The 21,705-nt window shown below is 41.1% G+C and overlaps 1 protein-coding gene and 1 non-coding gene across 2 annotated transcripts in view; one reads left to right on the top strand and one right to left on the bottom strand.

Annotated features, from left to right (window-relative positions):
* PIP4K2A (phosphatidylinositol-5-phosphate 4-kinase type 2 alpha) overlaps positions 1 to 21,705 on the bottom strand; it is a 178,211-nt gene that overhangs the window by 77,605 nt on the left and 78,901 nt on the right. The window lies entirely within an intron of this gene.
* On the top strand, positions 19,722 to 19,794 carry TRNAG-CCC (transfer RNA glycine (anticodon CCC)). The gene has a single exon. It is a non-coding gene; the product is annotated as a tRNA-Gly (tRNA).

Below are 21,705 nucleotides of genomic sequence, written 5' to 3' on the forward strand. Positions count from 1 at the left end.
GGTCGTCAGACCATGATCAAGCAAGACAGAGGCAGGACCAGGGCGGGGGTGGAGGTGAAGGAGGGGCCAGCCTGGAGCAGGAGGAGGCAGGTCGGGGGGCGGTTTTCCAGGAAGTAGGGCCGAGGGAGCAAGGCCCTGAGGTGGAGTTGGGGGCAGAAGGTACAGTTAACTGGAGAGCTGGGAGACTACTGTGTGTGAATGCAGAAACCCGAGGGCATGTGACTGGATGGCGCTGAACAGCCTGAAAGGCCTGTGAGAGACCACAGGGCGCTTCAAGGGAGGATGCGGGGGGCAGAGGGCAAGGGAGAAGATTCTAGAGACACTGAGGGGGTGTAAACATGGGCTTGTGTCACAGGACAAGAGATGGAGCATCTACTGAGAGAGAGCCTTTCAAGGCAAAAGTCCAGTTTTGAACCTGTTAAATTGAATGTGCTCTTGGGACTTCCCTGGTGGTCCAGTGGCTGAGACTCCGCACTCCCAATGAGGGGGCCTGGGTTCGATCCCTGGTCAGGGGACTAGATCCCACATGCTGCAACTAAAGGTCCTGTGTGCTGCAACTAAGACCTGGTGCAGCCAAAGAAATAAATAAAAACAAATACATATAAAAAAATAATGTGCTCTTGAAACACCTTAAGCGTGTCAGGCATGCAGGCTAACTTGTGGATCTGACATTCCCAGGGGAGGAGAGGAGGGGACACAAGCAGACACAGTGTGTAAGACAGTTTCTCCATGGGGCGGATGAGGGGCTGGGAGAGTGGACGGGAAGAGAGGGTGGGGGGGCTGAGGAGCAGCCTTGAAGAGCCTCAAGTGTTCACAGAATAAGAGGAGGAGGAGCCTGTGAAGGGGAATGAGAAGACGGGCCAGCGAGGGAGGGAACGAAAGCAGCATCACCTCGTGGGCAGGAAGGAGCCAATGGGGTGAAGGGCGGCGCCAGCTTCCGAGAAGTGGAGTAGGGCGGTGATTGGAATGTGGCAGCCGGAGGTGTTGGGGGACCTTGGGGTGGGGGGATTGGTGGAGGACAGCAAAGGAAACCAGGCCCGGGACACTGAGGACAGCAGGGGAGGTGGGAGAAGGCCGACCTGGGCCAGGCTAGTTTCTCAGAAGCTTGGAAGGAGAGAGATGGTGAGGATGGAGAAAGGGCCTGAGTCAAAAGAAGGGAAGTTCCTTCCTGGGGAGGATGGGGTCACTGGGCTCTGAGACTGCCTGAACGAAACGGGCTTTGGGGAGGCAGCCCCTCCAAACGGCCAACAGGTACATACAAAGTATATCTAAGCAACAATGTCAAAATAGTAACACTCACTAATTCTGCTATTGGAATCACAGATTTTTTGCTAGCACTTCCACATTCATTTTAATTTTCCCCCACCACCACAAAAAAAATTAAACGCTGCCCACCCCTTTTATAAAACAAAGAGAAGGCCAAAAAACCAGTAACTCTCAATTCCTTTCCTCAATCCCTTTCCCTACATTCACTAACTTTCTACTGATCTGTGGCCAACAGTGTTTTACAATAAAGAAGGCCACCCCATTGTTTTGCTAAAAAAAGGAGAAGAGGGAAAGGGGACCGTGAAGAAGTGGCAGAAGCTGACCAGAGCGGAGAGGGGGTCCCATCCACTGGCTCCTTTTTTCTCTGAGGAGGAGCCATGAGGCGCTGCTGAGTGTGGAGGCATGTGGCGGCTTAGAGGGAACACAGAGAACTGGAAAAAGTGATTGCAGAACGTGGGAGAACACGCCTGAAGGGAGAAACTCGCTGGGCTTTGGGGCACAGTGATAGACAGTGCACAGGGCGCCAGGGGAACCCGAGGAGTGACATTCCCCAGAGCTGGGCTGCAGGGAGCTGGTGCTGATTAGGCAGGACCGGCCTTCTTCGGGTTTGAGGTTTTCGCTAGCTGGAATGAGCAGTGGACTTAATTCTAGGGTAATCACTCGGAAATGGAAAGTCAGTACAAAACCCTCCTCCCTGACCACAGAGAGCCTCCTGCTGCAGCTGATGGAGCCGTGAGCACCCAGAGCGAAGGCCGAAGCAGCAGAGAAGGAAAGCTGGAGTCCAGGCACTAAGTGTCCCGGGAACTCAGAGCAGGGAGCTGGGACAGGTGCGCGGAAGGGCTTCTGGGAGGCAGTGAAGCCCAGCGTGGCTCTTGAAGGATGGAGAGGCATGACTACTGTTTCATTTCAATATGTTTCGACAAGTTCTGTCTTCACAAACCAGGAGTTCCCCAGGAAGGAGGGAACGCCTGGCCCTCGTTATTAGAGGAAAAAAGAGATGAGAAATCAAAGCCAACTGCGCTTATAGCTTGGCTTATGGAGAATCAAAAGATGATGAAATTTGGGACTTCCCTGGTGGTCTAGTGGCTAAGACTCTGAGTTCCCAACGCAGGAGCCCAGGTTCCCTCCCTGGTCAGGGAACTAGATCCCACATGCCACAACTAAAGATCCTGCATGCCACAACTAAAGAACCCACATACTTGAATGAAGATCAAAGATCCCACCTGCCCCAACTAAGACTTGGTGCAGCCGAATAAATAAATATGAAAAAAATAATAAGATGATGAAATTAAGAGAGACCCTTAGTGATCCTCCAGTCTAAGCCTCACTGCAGATGACAGCATACAGCCTGGCCTTCATCATCAAGGAGGATTTGACACTGACTTGTATAACATTAGACAGCTACCAGCTACTCCACGGACATTTTGTCCAGACTGCCTTTCCTTCACGATGCCTTCACATTTCCTTCGGGTTTCTCTTTCCCCCCAAATCCTCTCCCCACACCCCTTGGTCAGTTGAGTAGCTAGATTTAATGACTTGTAAACAAACACTTCACAAACCACAGGACCTACCACTTAAAGGAAGCTCTTAATTAGTAAATGATACTTTTCAATAGTGTATCCATGAGGCCCCTCTTTTTTCTAAAAGCATATTTTATTTTTTTATATAAGAGACTCACCAGTCTTTCATCAGTTTTACCAGATATATTCATTACAGCACTGCCTGATCATTGAAAGGCCTGGATAATTCTCTCCTGTAAGCTATTGCTGTGACATCACACAAACTATAATATTTTCTTGTCTCTGATTCACATGAATGAGCTGATGCAGATTATGACAATGAGCTATATCAACTTGAATAAGGTTGGGTTGATTCTATTTCTTCTGTATTCCACGTAGGGCAATGGACTGTGATCTTGACTTTAGAACAATATTCTTGGGTTTCAAAATCTTCAGTTTGGCATTCTACCTAGTCTAACCATTTTATATAGCCTACCTGGAAACTGGAAGACAATGGTTTATCATCATTAGCTTGCATCAGCATTTTAACAAAGCAGTTATACTTTTCTTTCTGCTTTATAGCTGTTCCATAGATACTGGAAACACAAACACATAGTTTCATTTATATATGCTATATAGTATTTATAAAAGAAATAAAAAAATATTTGGTTTAACCATTACTATTTTGGAGGAAAAAATAACACACCCCCACAGGAAGAGGCACACATCATGAAATCTAAATAGTTTTTAATTTATGGAGATAGAAGTACTTTTGGAGTTTACTTATTAAACTTTTATTAGGTTACTTAAATAATAAACTGAAGTTCTATTATCAAAGCTACATTTAACATTCCTTTGGGTAACTAATATTTAACAAACTCTCACAACAAAGGTGTAATATCACTTTATTCTTCTGAAATACTTAATAGTCGTCAAACCACTTAGGCAAATAGTTTTTCATTTTCTGTTTGTACTGACAGTCACATCCATAGTCCTATAAAGCTTGTGATCGTAAAAGTTTATTGCCGATACCCTCACAGAGGAGCAGCAGGCTGGGTCTCTGGGTGCCCTGGGAAGGGTCTCTTGTTCATGTTTACACTGTGCCAGGCACAGCGTGGTAAACAGGCTGGTGTGGACCAGCCCAGACCTTCTGCTTAGCCATCGGGCATCAGCGTGGACGGTGCCGGGGTCCAGCATCAGACATCAAATAAAGCGGCTTTGTTGTGAACCTCAATAGACACAAGGGCAAAGCAGGGATGGGAGGGTGAGTAAAAGGTTTAGTTCAAAGTGTCCAAATGTTCCTGATTGTCACAGTTCTGCAGGGGGTGAGGGAGGTTGGGGGTGTGTGTGGGGAGGAGTGTGTAGAGGGGGAAGATACCCTTGACATGGAAGGGGTGGACAGAGGAGGATGGGAGGAGGTGGTGAGGTCTAGGCTCCCCTTGACCTTGATTCCTGTTAATATTTGGCATTAACCTTGCTGCTCACACTTTGTGGACATCTGACAAGCATCACATTCAGCACTCTAGACACAGTAGCTCACCCAATCTTCAACCAAATGGAGTGGGTGCTGTCAGTATTGTCTCCATTTTCCAGATAAGAAAATTGAGGCTTACTGAGATGAGGTACTAGTCCTGCCTAAACCCTCTTCAGTCAGGCAACTCACATAAGTTACCTCAAATATGCAAGTCAGAGAGCAAGGCTGGCAGACCCTAAGATCCTTTGGAGATTCTGACGGCCTCTGAGCAAGCAACAAAGCTGTCCACCCGCAATTCAAGTCTTCACTGTGTTAAAAGCTTCTAAAGGAGTCTTTTCCTTTATTTCCTCTAAGGAGTAATTACATAGATGTTTAGAATAAATGATTAAATGCATGTTTAATTGAATATGCACCACAATCTACAATTAACCTCAGCTGTAATTTTAATAAGTGCAATCTAAATTTGGAAAGACCTGTATTTCTGAGAAGTTCACTTCTCTGACATTCCCTATCATTTCCAAAAAAAGGGAAATATTGTAAACCAACTATACTTCAATTAAAAAAAGAAAGGAAAATAAATATTCCTCAAAGTTCCATTAAACCTTAACAAATCCTAAAGAGTATCCTTAAAGGATACAAAATCAATTTCTCAAGCAATTATGTATTAAAGCAAATGGCTGAGTTTTCTCTCATGAAAAATATGATTAACCCATGGTACAGTAAAAGTCGTGTGACTTTTCCTTTTGTAATATACCATATGACCCAACTCGGAAAAGGTATCTTGATCACTCTCTTCAGCAAAACATTCAAATTTCTATCCCACTCAAGTTACCTCCAACACTATAAAGTATGTTTTATTTGTTATGTAGGTTAAATCTGCTGATTGCAGTGGGTGTCATTCCTACAGATATAACACTGAATTCATACTGGCAAGAAAACCAAGTTGTAGGTAAGCTGCAAAAATGAGAATAATAAACAACTACTGGACAAGAAATAAATCAGTGAGACCCAGCTGGTAATGGTTCTAAAGTAAAGGCATTCAGACATGTCCCCACACAGCCTTTTCACACTGAGACATTTAAAACATCAACTTCACTAATTTATAAGGCTTTTTTTTTGGAGTCAAGAATATGTTTACAAAGTGTGAGGCATTATTAATGACACTTCTTTAATTTAGATGTACTTTACTCTAAATACTGTCTGTGTCCCCAGATGAATACAGAATTCTATTGGTTTTCTTTCAGGCAAGCTTAAACAAAAAGGACTGAAAAAACACAGATGAGGAAATCTCACACATGTAGTATAGACACTGAGATATTTAATCTGATTATAATAGACAATTTACCACAAATTATGCCATATTCAGATGAAATAAGAGGTACCCAGAACATGAAGCCACAGTGCATGGTGCTGGGTATGGAGGTATGCATGCTGGTGGGCAGAACACATCCCAGACTGGGGCAAGTTGGACATGACAAGAGTGGGAGTTATCTTAAAAGGCCTATTTATTCCTCCTCAAAATCTCAAGACACAGATTGAAAAGGGCTTAGTTTATCTCCCGAACATTTCTTACCACTTAAATATGAATGCATATTTTAAAACACAATTCGACTATAATAACAATCAAGAGGATAGGCTGAACAATGAGAACAGGCCAGATAAGCACACAGAATTCAAGATCAGTAAAGACCCAAGGGGTAAAAGAACTGCAGTGCGTGATTCGACACGAATGTAATTTTGGATACTATTTTAACTTTAATTAATTTCTTAGGGAAACCAAACAATAATTATGTCATACCAGATCCCCAACACTTAACAAGTTTTGCAATTGCTTCAGCTTCTACAAAAGGATCCTGACTTTACAACTTAAAAAAAAGGGATACAAATTCACCATTCATGATGAAAAAACAAAACAGCCTCTTTTCCCCCCTCCTCTCATATCAGTGTCTGAAAATACATTCTTTCCACTTACTGGACTCATCCTTTAAAAAAAATTCCTTTGTGACTCTCTGGTTGATAAGCATAGGATTCCTCCCACCCAATAATTTACTCTGCACATTTCTGCCCTAGAGTTCATTGGCCTTAGAAAGTGAATGAGTCAAAAATGAAAATTACTACCACCATGAGATAAGAGTTAAGGGTGTTCCAGGATCGACTGGGACAAATCACAGCTGGACAGTCTAGTGCAGGGGCTGTTTAAATGTGAACTGGAACTTTCCCTGGTTCTCCCCCAAAGATGTACAAAATGGCCTCAGGCACACTTCTAAGAAAATATTTTCCATAATGTGACCCAGAATAGGTCACCAAGATTCTACAAGTCTCTTCATGCTCTTGTCCAGACCTCACTATTTCTGGAAAGGGTAGGGAGTGAGAGCTTGTGGGGAGCCAGGAAGCAAAGAGATATAATAACATTGAGGGTTAATAAACTTTAAGAAATTAGGTAGGGACTTCTCTGGTAGTCCAGTGGTTAGGACTCCACACTTACACCGCAGGCGGGGGAGAAGGGGGTAGGGGTGGCATGGATTTGATCCCTGGTTGGGGAACTAAGATCCTGCATGCCTCTTGGTATGGCCAAAATAAATAAATAATAAATAAATAAAAAACATCTAGTTAAAAAATAAAGATTTTTTTTTTTTCAAAGAAAGAAATTAGGTAGACTGCCTGTAGTATACCGATTTGTCCAAATTAGTGCAATACCTATAACCACCCCGTTCAAGTACCTTCTAAACAAGCTTTCTAAGAACTGTTTGAATTACATCAACTTATTTGTAAAATGGGGATACTGCCCCAATTTATATACTTAAGTTCTTATTTTATGATGGTGGTAGCAACCTAACCTTCTAATAACAAAGAATATGATAGAGGCAGTATACCTTTTTTTCTTACTGTTTTCTACTGATTTTCTTAGCAAGTTTGTGGTGGTAGGGAAGATCACCTAAAAATTGTATCTGCTTTTTACTATCTGATATCTATTTTCTTATTCCATATTTTAAAATACATATATTAACGAATATTGGCTCTTATTTGGAAACAATTTTGTAATCTTGTAACGAATATAGGCTGAAATAATGCAGAATTTTCAAAGCTGATGTCTCGATGATTCTAGCACAAAGCCTGCTCTCGGAGTGGTGTGGCTCTCACTACAACTTAGATTGTAAATTGAAGAGCAATTTGAAAGTTCTGAGGTTTCAGAGGGGCAGACATGGTAAATTAGAACCAATTATAGAGGCAGGAAAAAACAGGCAGTTGAAATGTTTGTGAATTGTATTTTTATCTGTCTTGAGGCAAGAGGTCAACTTTCAACACCTGCTCCATCACACTCGTTTTCTAAGACCGTATTTTAAAAGTTAGTATCTTTCTGTCTGCAGATAAGACAAAACAAGTATATTTTAATTAAACACTTCTTTAGACATGTGAGCTACCTTCAGATGTCTAGAAAAGGAATGTTTTATTTTGATGAGCCAAATAAAAGTGTTCTGATAGCAAAACTGGATGGAGATGAGAATCTGAGCACAAAGACCTGCGGTTCCAGCATTGATAACACTCAAAAGCCCAAGTTAATACCCTTAAGGGGGTTTTTCTGTTGAACAAGGATCATTAAATCAATCTTTTGATTAATGGCTACTTGACTTAAAATTAAAACATCGTCAGGAGTACTTAAACTCTTGCTTCAAATCTTTAATTTGCAACACAGACATATACTCTACTGTAGACCATCTGTCAACCTGGGGTATCTTCAAGCTCAATCAGACACTTCTGATGGTGTTTCTCACTGGCTGGCCTGTGGCCAACTTCAACCAAAAGAATGAAGTCGCATGAAAATTTTACCTCCCAAAGAATCTGACAAGAAATGATTGAAATAAACCAAAGATTTATGGGCTGCTACAAAGGTAATGCAGGCTTTAAAGAAAATTTAAGAAAAATCTGGTGATGAGAACAATGTGAAAGTGGTCCATTCAGAAGGACGCTGTGTTTGGAGGCAGGAGACAGAGCCAGAGCCCTGATGCTTGTGCTACTTCATCACAGCCTACCCTTGGGCGAATTGCTCCAGCTCTCTTGATTTTGCTTTATACTTAAAAAAAAAAGGTGTTGGGGGGGGGGGGGGGAGACTGGAGAAGATAAAGAGATTGCAAATGATATATTGTTTAGCCTAGGCTGTGATTTAGAAAATGCCTGAATTAATTACCAATTTTTTTTCAGACTGGAGAAAATTTACATACGGATTTAGATTTCTGGCTCCTTTGAAAAATGGAAAGCCCTGGCATCCTGCCTGGCACCACTCACCACTGCTGAGTAGCGGTGGAGATGTACCCTCTAGTTGGGAACAGGCCCCACCGTTCCCTACAGTCTTGGGCCTGATGTCTTTGCTCATTCCCGTGTTTCAGACAGCCCTGAGCTCCAGTGCCTGGCATGCAGAAGACAGTCTCCCAAATAGAAATGAATCATGAAACAACTGTCTGAAGAGATTCTCTTAATTCCTGTAAGAAACAGATGATCTCGTGAAGTGTGGTGTTAATATGGGTGCAGGAGGGTGGAGACAACACAGAAAGCGAGGCCACAACTCCAATATTATAATCAAGGACCTGGCAGGATCTTGGGCCCTCCCTGAAATCAACATAAAGGCGTGGAAGGGATGCTGAACAGAGACGTACGCCTGGAACTGCCAGTGATTATGTCTCCAGAGGGGCATCAAGGTGGACACACAGGAAGGTTGGGAAAAGAGAGACAAAAGCCACGTGGAGATGACCCAGTGGATCTTAAGGCCAGTCTAGCCCTGCCATCCTTCTCAGATATACACATCAGTCCACCCTCTAAGCCAGCAGGAGTTAGGTTTCTGACACTTACCACTGGAGACATCCAACTACAACACCCCAACACTTAGTGGAGAATGAATACAGACCTCCTTCCTCTGAGGGGCATGAATGCTAGCAGCGAAGACACCACACTGACCTTCCAAGTTACAAACGAACAGACTTTACTTTTCACAGTCAGAGATCTAATGTGCCACAAAAGTTGAATACTTCCTGATGGCTTTCTGTATATTCATCCTACAATGAGGTCACTATAAACAGAGAGTCCCCCGGGTGGATTGTGAAGGAGAGGCTTCCATAGGGCACTGGAGGACTCAATGCTGCCAGCAATTCTGGCAGGAGGCCCTAAATCCCACAGCCCTCCAGGAGCGGGGCCTGGCTGGCTACGGAGAAGACAGGGAGGAGTCCAGTATGGAAGATGGCCATCTCCCCAGCACACCCATGGGACCACATCTGCTGAAAAATCAACAAGAGATCGCCATGCCTACCAGATGACGGAGAAGGAGATGAACACATATAGTTCAGCATTTTTGTTTACTTAAAGAGGAATTTTTTTTTTTTTTTTTTAGCAGTTGGGACCTATATTAAGATTCCAGAAGGGAAGCACTGAATTCCTGATTCAGGTAGAGTTGAACCTGTGCTTTCCTTTCCATCAGCAGAACAGAGGGGCAGCTAGTTTTCATGCACAAGGAAGAACAATGTGACGAAGGTTACCCTTATGCAGTTTATATAACTTTCCCAGATTCCTGTGTCAAATGATGAATTGACCATGCATTTTTATCTCCTTCCCTTCCAGAAACTCTGCTAAAATGACAATCAAGGAAGCTTGAGATGAAGGAAAAAAAAAAAAAAAGGCATGACAATGAAAACTGTAGCCCAGATAATAGAAGAGGAGAAATTTCAACGAATCTTTAAGAGACAAAAAAAAAAAAAAAAAGATGGTTATTAACTAATAAAAGAGGAGAAAAAGATGCTCCTCAGCACCGTGGCCACTTTGCCCTCCCCATTGCAGAGGCCTGGCACCTGGGCTTCAGGTAATAGACAGCACAGTGCTTACTGCCAGCCACTGCTCTCCCCCCAACCCCCGACACCAGATGGATTCCTTAGAGAACCAAAGCCATGGGGCTTCAGAGCTGGGAACGGCAGGCCCAGGGCACGGCCGGGCAGGGGACTGGAGGAGTGATCTCCACCCTCAGCCCTGGGTCCGCAGCCCTTACCCTCCTCTCCGCCCCAGGCACACTGGCAGCTGGGGGCCGCTCCCTGCGGGGACAACTGGGGCACACCTTTCAGGAGGAAAGGCCCCAGAGACGGGCTGGCCCGCCCCACCTGCCTTCAGGTGAAAGCCCAGCAGGTTGAGCACCCCATGTGCCCAGAGCTCGGGATCTGTTTTCCCACGTCTCATTCTGAAATCTGCATGGATGACAGTGAACCAGCAGATGCGGGAGGAAAGCTTCTAACATGGAAGAAAAGGACTGAATGAAGTCTATAATTTTTAGTGATAGTCAACATCACATAATATTAAATCACCAAATTCAGTACTTCATGAAGTAGTCAAAGCAACTGAGGCAGAGACTTCCTTGGCAGTCCAGGGGTTAGGACCCCGTGCTTCCGTTGCAGGGGGCACAGGTTCAATCCCTGGTCGGAGAACTAGGATCCCATAAGCCTCAAAGTGTGGTCAAAAAAAAAAAAAAAAAAAAAACAAACCAAAAAACCCTGCAGCATAGTAAGGTGAACATTTATTACTTTAACCAAAAGCTGTATATTATTTTAGCCAAAAGGAGGCATGAAAAGGTGTAGTAAAACTATATAACATCATAGATCAGGGCAGAAACTCAACAGGTGATATCTATAATTGACAAATTCATAAACAACAGCATAGGCCTATTACCTAGAAATACAGGGTTAAATACCAGGGGAAATTATTATTATGTATATCTGTGTGTGCTACTATGAAAAATTCTTTAAGAAACAATATGAAGTGAAAATAGCAAGATGTCTTTAATACATTCCCACTTCAGTTTTTTTTTTTAATGTTATGTATACATATATTTGTATATGAAACTTTCAGGAAGTATCTAAAAGCTGGAGGAGCAGCTGGGGTGGAGGTGGAGGTAAAGTTCTTCATACATTTATTGTCATAATAATGATGGAGGTGAAAACCAAAGCACTCAAGAAGTATCTACCTCAGAGGCATATCATATAACTTCAAGTTAATGGTTCCCAGTAAGGAGTACCTGTTCCTCTGCAAGGAGGTAGGAGCGTTTCTATTTCTATCTATCATATATCTAAGAAAATTAAACTTTGCAAAACTTATTATACAGTTTGACATATGGCCTCAGCAGTTCATATGTCAAACAGTCCTAGCTCTATACTGTAGGGGAGATAACCTGAAGAAACAGTAGGAACCCATGTCTTAGAGGGATTGGCAGTGGAAAATACCCCCAGCTTTGTCTATACCTGGTGTGTTATAATGCTTGCATTTTACATGTCCCCACCTGGGTAGATTTACAGAAGATACCATCTGGATTTGACTAAGCTATTAATAAATCAATCCTTGAAAAATGTACCTGTGCTTAACAGGATACCTGAAAAGAAATCACCAAGTGAAGCTAATATTAAAAACATAAGCACCAGTTAAGAAGAATACAGCGGTGCTAACAGCTGTGCTTCTAGTATTAATACATCCTTTCAAAGAACTGATGATTTAGTTGGATAAGACAAGAATAGTTCAAGAACAACTGAAATTACTGAGAAGACTTTAAAATATGGACTCCCATCCATTTTGGTTAACTGATATGAGTACACTTCCCTGAGTCTTAGGACACTGTACCCTCAGACATTAGCTGCTGACGGATGCAGGACAGCTATCAAAATGGGCACGTCATTTAAAAACTAAGAACTCAAACAAAATCGAACAGCTATAGTTTTTTCAGTGATGTTCAGCATCATGTAATACTAAATTACCAGTTTAGGACTCCCCAAAGTGTTAATAATTTAATGATTAACATATAGACACTTCTTTCTAGGTTCCTTTAACAGCCAAGGACTAAAAACCAAACGAATGAATGAATGAAAGTTGCTCAGTCCTGTCCGACTCTTTGCAACCCCATGGACTACAGAGTCCATGGAATTCTCCAGGCCAGAATACCAGAGTGGGTAGCTCTTCCTTTCTCCAGGGGATCTTCCCAACCCAGGGATGGAACCCAGGTCTCCCGCATTGCAGGTGGATTCTTTACCAACTGAGCTATCAAAAACCTCATACCACTCATTATTCCCACTTAAAGTAAAAATAGCCAAAAGTACATGAAAAACCAATATGGCACCAAATTCAAATGAGTTTCTTTGTCAGTGAATACTGCTGGCAGACACATAGAAAACACTGGTTAATACTTGAAGACTTGAGGTTGAGAAGAAATTATGTAGCCTAGGTGACTGGCTTTATAGTTGCATCAAAGTGAAGAGGATTCTATCATGTTTCTAGAATCATGTATTTGCTAAATTATCCCATATATTCAAAGAACTACTGTGTATGGCTGAGATGGAAGAAGAGCCCAAGTACTTCAAACGTTGTGGAATGTAAAACATAAGGCATGTAATTCTCCTTTGCAAAAACACAAGTGTTCCAAATTCGCGGACCTTTGCAGGGATCGGAGGTGACTGTCAGTAGCATGCTACTGAGCAGCAAAACAAACAAACAAACACATGTTAAGCTTCCTTTCAAAGCAGAGGTGAGACCCAACATCATGTAAGAAAATCATTATTTTTTAAGAGAAACCAAAGCTTTGAAAAGAGAGGATTCTAAGAAAACAGATGTTGGGGAATGCATCCCCTGTTTTGTGACCTTTAGCCAAAAACAATGTAACTGTGTCATCTGAAAACTCCTATATCAGCACATCCAAACACTCAGAAATAGAATAGTCTCGCCTGTTAGAAATCTTGCCAAGGAGTTTCAAAGCTCATTTGTTACTGGGTTTTGAATCCAGTTGTGGAAACTTTAAAAACAACAATAACTTCCGGTAAACGTAGAAGTTTTCAGGAAAACTAAAATTTATGAGGGCTTCCCTCATAGCTTAGTCGGTAAAGAATCTGCCTGCAGTGCAGGAGATGTGGGTTCGATTCCTGGGTTGGGAAGATCCTCTGGAGAAGGAAATGGCTACCCACTCCAGTATTTTTGCCTGGAGAATCCCGTGGACAGAGGAGCCTGGTAAGCTAGAGTCCATGGGATTGCAAGAGTTGGACATGACTTAGCGACTAAACCACCACCAAAATTTACCATCTGAAAGTGAACTAAAAGTTTTGTTAAGTCAACTGAAACTGGCAGGATGAGCTAAGAAGAGGCATATGAGGATTTAGTAAAAGTGGCCACTGATACACTTTTTCTACTTACATTTATAAATCTTTGTGAGTATAGTTTTCAGCCAGTAAACAAAAGCCATTAAAACCAAGAATCAGTGGGGAGGGATAGATTGGGAGTTTGGGATTGACATGTACACATTGCTATGTTTAAAACAGGTAACTAACAAGGACCTACTATATATAGCACAGAGAATTCTGCTCAATATTCTGCAATAATTTAAGTGGGAAAAGAATTTGCAAAAGAATAGATACACGTATATATATAACTGAATCACTACTTCACTTGCTGTACACTTGGAACTAACATAACATTGTTAATCAACTATATGTTGTCATTGTTCAGTTGCTCAGTCATGTCCGACTCTTTCGAGGCCCCATGGACGCCAGGCTCCTCTTTTCATGGGATTTCCCAGGCAAGAATACTGCAGTGGGTTGCCATTTTCTTCTCCAGGGGATCTTTCAGACCCAGGGATCAAACCATTGTTTCCTGCATTGGCAGGTGGATTTTTTACCATCGAGTCACCAGGGAAGCTCTAATCAACTATAAACTCCAATGTAAAATAAATTTTTTTAAAAATTCAAGAATCAAAATATATAGAATCTTAGAAGTAGCTTTAAAAAAATCAATATTAAAACAAAATTTTCTTCAAATACACAAAGCATACTGCTCTCACTAAAAAATTAATCATTTGTTCAGTTCAGTCGCTCGGTCATATCGGACTCTTTGTGACCCCATGGACTGCAGCATGCCACGCTTCCCTGTCCATCACCAACTCCCCCTTCTCCTCCTGCCTTCAATCTTTCCTAGCTTCAGGGTCTTTTCCAATAAGTCAATTCTTCGCATCAGGTAGTCAAAGTATTGGAGCTTCAGCTTCAGCATCAGTCCTTCCAATGAATATTCAAGACTGATTTCCTTTAGGATGGACTGGTTGGATCTCCTTGCAGTCCAAGGAACTCTAAAGAGTCTTCTCTAACACCACAGTTCAAAAGCATCAATTCTTCTGTGCAAAGCCTTCTTGATGGTCCAACTCTCACATCCATACATGACTACTGGAAAAACCATAGCTTTGACTAGATGGATCTTTGCTGGCAAAGTAATGTCTCTGCTTTTTAATATGCTGTCTAGGTTGGTCATAGTTTTTCTTCCAAGGAGCAAGCATCTTTTAATTTCATGGCTGCAGTCGCCATCTGCAGTGATTTTGGAACCCAAGAAAATATCTGTAATCATCATTTGTAATGAGGGCAAAAGACTTTTATAGTATTAAAATTATTTTAAAATATTTAATCTTACCATTTTTCATACACATTAGCATGCTTAAATTTCACCGACATGATGTGTGATCAAAAATAACTGGAGTCTATCTTTCTATGGGGAATTTTTCAAAATGTATGCATTATACCCTATCTGTTAGCCCTGTGGTAGCAAACAGGAATTTGGCTGTGTGTTTTATTTTGGAGAATTAAAAAGTCCCCAGGTATCTTTTTGAATTTTATTTATTTTTTAACTGAAGGATAATTACATTACAGAATTTTGTTGTTGCCTGTCAAACCTCAACAGGAATCCTGTCCCCATCTGCTCCCCCAACACTACCCCCAGCCTCTGCTGCTCAGAGCATTTAGTGGTGTGTGTGTGCGTGTGTGTGTGCGCGTGCGTGCATGCGCATGCTAAGTCGCTTCATTTGTGTCCAACTCTTTGAGAGCCCCATGGACTGTAGCCTGCCAGGCTCCTCTGCCCATGGGAATTCTCCAGGCAAGAACATTGGAGTGGGTTGCCATGCCCTCCTTCAGGGAATCTTCCGGACCCCAGGATCAAACCCATGTCTTCTATGACTCCTGCAGTGGCAGGTGGGTTCTTTACCACTAGTGCCACGTGGGAAGCCCTTAGTGGTCACTACTGAGGAAGAAACTTAATCCTCACATATTCATGCCACCCGAGGTGGGCATATCATACAGCATTCATTTAGCCAGGACAACAGCGATTTTAAAAACTGTCCCTACCCCCAGTACTTTCTGTTATACCTGCTATTTCCCTCATAAAAATGATGTAGGATTATTCTCACTGGGCAGATGAGAAATAAATAGCTCAGCAGAGACATTAAACAGCCTCCCTTAGATCATGAGAAAAGGCAGAGTTACCGACTTCTCTGTGCTAATAAGCCCTATGTTTGCATCAACATCACACACACAGTTCTGACATTGGACACTGCAGTCCTGAAGGGGGTGCCCTATGGAAAGAGATGACACTTCAGTTCCCCTGTGGCCCCATAGTTTACAAGGAAGCAGGGGTCTGGCTGAGTTCCATTCTGTGGGTCTACCGGAGGACGTACCAGGTTAATACAGGTGGGAGGTGGCATGCCAGGAGTCAACTTTTGAAAGTTGTTGTTGGTAGTTGTTTAGTCACTAAGTCGTGCCCAACTCCTGCGACCCCATGGATCATAGCCTGCCAGGCTTCTCTGTCCATGGGATTCTCCAGGCAAGAATACTGGGTTGGGTTGCCATTTCCTTGTACAGGGGATCTTCCCGACCTAGGTATCAAACCTGGGTCTCCAACATTGCAGACAGACTCTTTACTGACTGAGCTACAAGGGAAGCCCACTGAAAGTTGGGAATATAAATTTATATCAAATGATTGTAAGGGATTAACTGCAATTTTAGTATCTAATCTTCTATCATAATCTTCTAGGTTAATTTCTCCTTCCCTCCCCCACTTCCAAAATACATTTTGTTCCAAAACTTTAGAGTGACTTGTTTCTGAGCCTTTTTATCTGATGTGCTGAATTAGTCATGTTTTCCTGGTGAGTTACATTCTTTAGTCTAAAAGATTATTTCAAGCATGTATAAATGCACTTTCTAAAAAATGAAAGCCAACAGGCAACTCAAGTTTTGTCCAAAAGAGAAATAATTGTTTAGCAAACAATAGTCCAAAGCTATTTTATTCAGAACAAGAGGAGATTGTTTCTGAGACATACCAAACTACATTTCTTACATAAGTTTCTTTTGTCACTGACAATGTTTCTGAAATTTAAGGATAAGCTCAACTTAGATTTCAGTTAAAATTCCTACATTTCCATCACACTGAAATGTAGAAAATCACTTTTTTGTACATATACGAGTTTATTTTCTATTTTGCTGTAAGGCACAGGGGTGTGGTTTAAAAAATAGTCTTTAGCTGGTCTAATTTCTTTGTCATGGCTGAAAGGATCTTTTAAATCCTTTACTTAGATGCATATATACTCACAAGTAAATGTCCTCAAGTACTTTACAAACAATGCAAATAACAAGCACTTTTAAAAACCTGTTTTTAAAAAAGAACTGTCACCATTTCATAATTCATTAATTTTGAAAAAGATGTCACACCAATGAGTATAGATCTCTTATCCAGAAATACTAATTCACAAGTTATCAAAAGAACAAACAATGCTGTTTGTTTTCATTATTTTAGGAAAAAGAGCACTCACCATCACATAAGTTTTGCATAAATGAATCTCTCCTTTCCCCACCTCCTCCCACTACAGTCTATGTATTCTACCAGCTATAAAAACAGATAAGCAAAAACCACCAGAGATTAGATGACAGAGAATCTTAATTCCTAATTGGATCAAATAATATTAATAAGCTATAGAGATGAATCAAGGTTGCAACACACCAGATTTAACTCAGGCACTTCTCACTGGATTTTAAACCTGGAAACTTCTAAAAGGCTGCACAGGAAACTGTATTCTCAGCTGTTACAAAAGATCCAAATGTTTCTTTCCTCATTATATTTCTTTTTTGATTTTTAAAATTTGGCCAGAAGGTGAGCTTGTGGGATCTTAGTTCCCTGACCAGGGATTGAACTCAGGCCCAAAGCAGTGAGATGAAAGCATGGGGTCCTAACCACTGGAATGCGGGGGAGTTGTCCATCATTATATTTCAATCATCTTTTTTTCTCAATCGTTTGAAGCTACTAGTATTCACTGTGATAAGGAATAGCCTGTGACTGAGCATTTAACCCTCTCCTGTGCCAGCATTACAAGTCCATTCCCAGGGACGACACAGGATGCAGGCCTCCCCTAAAGGTGAGGTGTGAGGTAAGGCAGGTCTCAAATAGTGTGTTAACATCTTAATATTTTCTCAGGAATGTCTTTTTTCCCTTAACTTCAAGAGTCCACTTTTGCATTCAGATACATCTTCCTCTTTGATCATGAAGCCTAAAGGTTCAGTGTCTGAAGCACACTTGCCTTTGAAAATATGATTTAAAGAGCTGAACAAAGTTTATCAGCCACCTCTCAGGTAGAAGGCATACTTACAAAAGAGAAATGTGACTTACAGATAACTCCAAATTGATGCATTGTCAGCTCTGAGTAAGTATATTTCTGATGATTTGTGTTTTTCTACTCCTGAACCTGTTTAAGGAGATACTGTGTGAAATTCGACAAGAATTATGAATATTTTTTATTTCTAGTAGAGGAAGCCCAAAATTTTATTGTTTTGCTGTTAATTATTAACTTTTCTCATGGTCTACTTTTATTCTTCTTTTGTCACATGTCATCTCAGTATATCGGGAGAGGCCAAAGGACTTCAATTTGCCTGTGTTCTTCAGTAGCAGTTTTTGTTCCAATCCCAAAGAAGGGCAATGCCAAAGAATGTTCAAACTACCATACAACTGAGCTCATTTCACATGCAAGTAAGGTTATGTTTAAATAATTCAAGCTAGGCTTCAGCAGTATATGAACCAAGAACTTTCAGATGCACAAGCTGGATTTAGAAAAAGCAAAGAAACCAGAGATCAAATTGCCAACATTCACTGAATCATACAGAAAGCAAGAGAACTCCGGAAAAGCATCTACTTCTGCTTCATTGATTATGCTAAAGCCTATGACTGTATGGACCACAACAAACTGTGGAAAATTTTTAAAGAGACTGGAATACCAGACCACCTTATCTGTCCCCTGAGAAAACTGTATGTGGGTCAAGAAGCAATAATTAGATCCAGACATGGAGCAATGGATTGGTTCAAAACTGAGAAAGGAGTACAACAAGGCTATCTTGTCACTCTGCTTATTTAAGTTCTATGCAGAGTATATCATGCTGGATGAAGCACAAGCTGGAACCAAGGTTGTGGGGAGAAATATCAACAACCTCAGATATGTAGATGACAACACTCCAATGGCAAAAAGTGAAGAGGAACTAAAGAGTCTCTAGATGAGAGTGAAAGAGGAGAGTGAAAAAACTGGCTTAAAACTCAACATTCCAAAAATTAAGATTATGGCATTTGGTCCCATTCCTTCATGGAAAATAGAAGGGGAAAAAGTGGAAGCAGTACATATTTTATTTTCTTGGGCTCCAAAATAACTGCAGATAGTGACTATTGACATGAAATTAAAAGACAGTAGCTCCTTGGAAGGAAAGCAGTGATAAACCTAGACAGCCTGTTAAAAAGCAGAGACATTAAACTTTGCCAACCAAGGTCCATATAGTCAAAGTTACAGTTTTTCCAGTAGCATGTATGGATGTGAAAATTGAACTATAAAGAAGGCTGAGAACTGAAGAATTGATTCGTTCAAACTGTGGTGCTATAGAAGACTCTTGAGTCCCTTGGACAGCATGGAGATCAAACCAGTCAATCCTAAAGGAAATCAGCCCTGAATATTCATTGGAAGGACCGGTGCTGAAGCTGAACTGCCAATACTTTGGGCTCCTGATGTGAAGAACTGACTCACTGGAAAAGACCCTGATGCTGGGGAAGACTGAGGACAAAAGAAGAAGGGAGTGACAGAGGATGAGATGGTTAGATAGCATCACCGATTCAATGGACATGAATCTAGCCAACTCTGGGAAATACTGAAGGACAGAGAAGACTGCTGTGCTGCCGTCCATGGGGTTGCAAAGAGTTGGACACAAAACAACAACTCAGTAGCAGGAAAGGACACTTTTGGTCACGAATAAGTCATTTCGACCTGATAGAAATGTTCAGTGGTGACACACAGGAACCAGTTATACCTTTGAAAGTGAAGAATGAAAGCTTTTACTGATGCTCACGGCTACCAATTCAAGATAAAAATGAAAACAAAAATCAGGTTCTCTGTGGTAGACCATGAACAGGAAGGCAGTCAAAAGCTACCACACTGCCTTTTTCTGCCCATCAAGGATGTGAGAACTGAAAATATTTGAAATAAACCTGCATTTTTTAAACTAAAGTCAAATATGTGGACAAAAAGAAGGAAAGTCATGTAAAGCCCTACTATGATACATGACAAATTGTGCTTCTACAGCTGCCCTTTAACTATAAACAAGGCATTTTATTGTTGAATTTAAGAATCCCTGTGAGGGACTTCCCTGGTGGTCCAGTGGCTAAGACTCTGCACTCCCAATGCAGGGGGCCTGGGTTCAATCCCTGGTCAGGGAACTGGATCCCATGTGCTGCAACTAAAGATTCCACATTCTGCAACAAAGACAGAAAGATCTCGCATGCTGAAACTAAGACTCAGTGCAACCAAATAAATAAAATAGAATAAAGTAAATACATATTTTTTCAAAAAGAATCCCCATGATATTCATTGATAGCAATTATTCCAGAGTACTAATGACCCCTTATCTAAAGACAAACCAAGGAGACTAGGAGACTCTAGGCATTTGCTGTAAGAAAAGAATAAAACAAAATTTCTTATGATAAGAAAAACTGGCCTATAGTTATCTTTTTTTTCCCTAATAGATTATTAGCATGTTAAGAGTAGGAACTAGATTTTATTCATCTTTGTATATTCCTGCCCACCAAAGGGACCAACGACAAGAAACAGTTGTGAAACAAATTGTAAGCTAAATCCTTCGCTTATAAACTTAAAAGGGACTTGACTATATTTTATCTAACAAAGATAAATCCTGATATTTCTATCAATCACTCAGAACACCAAAAGCTACAAAACCAATAACTAAATTCCTATTTACCAAGTTACCAACATTTGGGCTGATAGCATGCAAGATGACTTATGGTAAGATTAACTGACTGGTATTAAATAAAATAAATGAAATATTCCCCAACACTATATTTACCTTTGAGCCACCAGGGAAGCCGAAAACATCTAGGGAGTGGCCCTTAATTCTACCAGCTGAGCTATTCTTGAGAAGATGATGTTTGTTTTTGTACATTTGCATAGCATTTCAAATTTACAAAGAATGTCCATATTCCTTACTAAAATCATCAAACCTCTGACACCATCCGAAGGCCCAGAAACCACAAAAACAATGATACCCTGAGCGCTTTAAAGCGCTGCTCTACACTAAGGAAACAATAACTCCTCATACTGACAAAGCCTTTCTTCCACTCCCATGTAATTTGTTCACAGCCTATCAAACTGAACAGAACAGTAAGCAGACTTAGCTCAATAAAGCTTAAGAACGTATTGTTTCAATACACAGGCACCTTTAATCTCACCATCTCTAAATAAACACTATGGAAAGCCCTAGGGGGAAAAAAGAAAGAAAAAAGAAACCAGATACTATAAGTATGCTTTGTAAGACCTTACTTACATGGGGTTAAATGTTACCTATTGTGTTCTTCAAAAACGTGAATTCATAAAGAGCTACCGAGACCCAGAATGACTCGAAGACAAGGACAGTGATATTCCAAATGATGCAGTAAGCTAGAAGCGGATGACTTTTAATTTCAAGGAAAGCAAAATATCAACCAAATTAACTATAAAATAGGCTGCCCGTTTTAAAAAAAAAAAAACACAGGGCCCTCCCCTGTCAGCCCAGTGGCTAGGACTCCGCACTCCCAACACAAGGGGCCTGGGTTTGAGCCCTGGTCAAGGAAGTAGATCCCACCTGCCAAAACTGAGACCAACACAGCTAAATACATCAATAAACATTTTAAAAAATAAATAAAAGAAAAACACTATGATTTATTTCAAAAAGCAAGGGTGACTTTTAGAGAATATGTAAACAGCACTGAAGATAAATACAAATAATAAAATAGCCAGATATGATATTTGAGGTGGTTTACAATTTTCACTGAGAAGATAGGCTTACCCTCACCAAAGCTTTAGAAAATGACATTTTCCAAATTGTTGATTTGTTAATCCAGTCTTACTATTTTCTCTTACCTTTTTAAAAATACTCTGGAAGGACACATAACTCCTATGTAAAGTATTACTTCACAACAAAGATGACAGAGCCTGTAATTACTGATAGCAGTGTGTGTGTGTGTGTGTGTTTGTGTGTGTGTATGCCACTCAGAGTCCAACTCTTTGTGACTCCCTGAATTGCAGCCGGCCATGCTCCTCTGTCCATGGGATGCTCTAGGCAAGAATACTGGAGT

The sequence above is a fragment of the Dama dama genome, chromosome 23 (genome assembly GCF_033118175.1).
Source record: "Dama dama isolate Ldn47 chromosome 23, ASM3311817v1, whole genome shotgun sequence".
Lineage (NCBI taxonomy): Eukaryota > Metazoa > Chordata > Mammalia > Artiodactyla > Cervidae > Dama > Dama dama.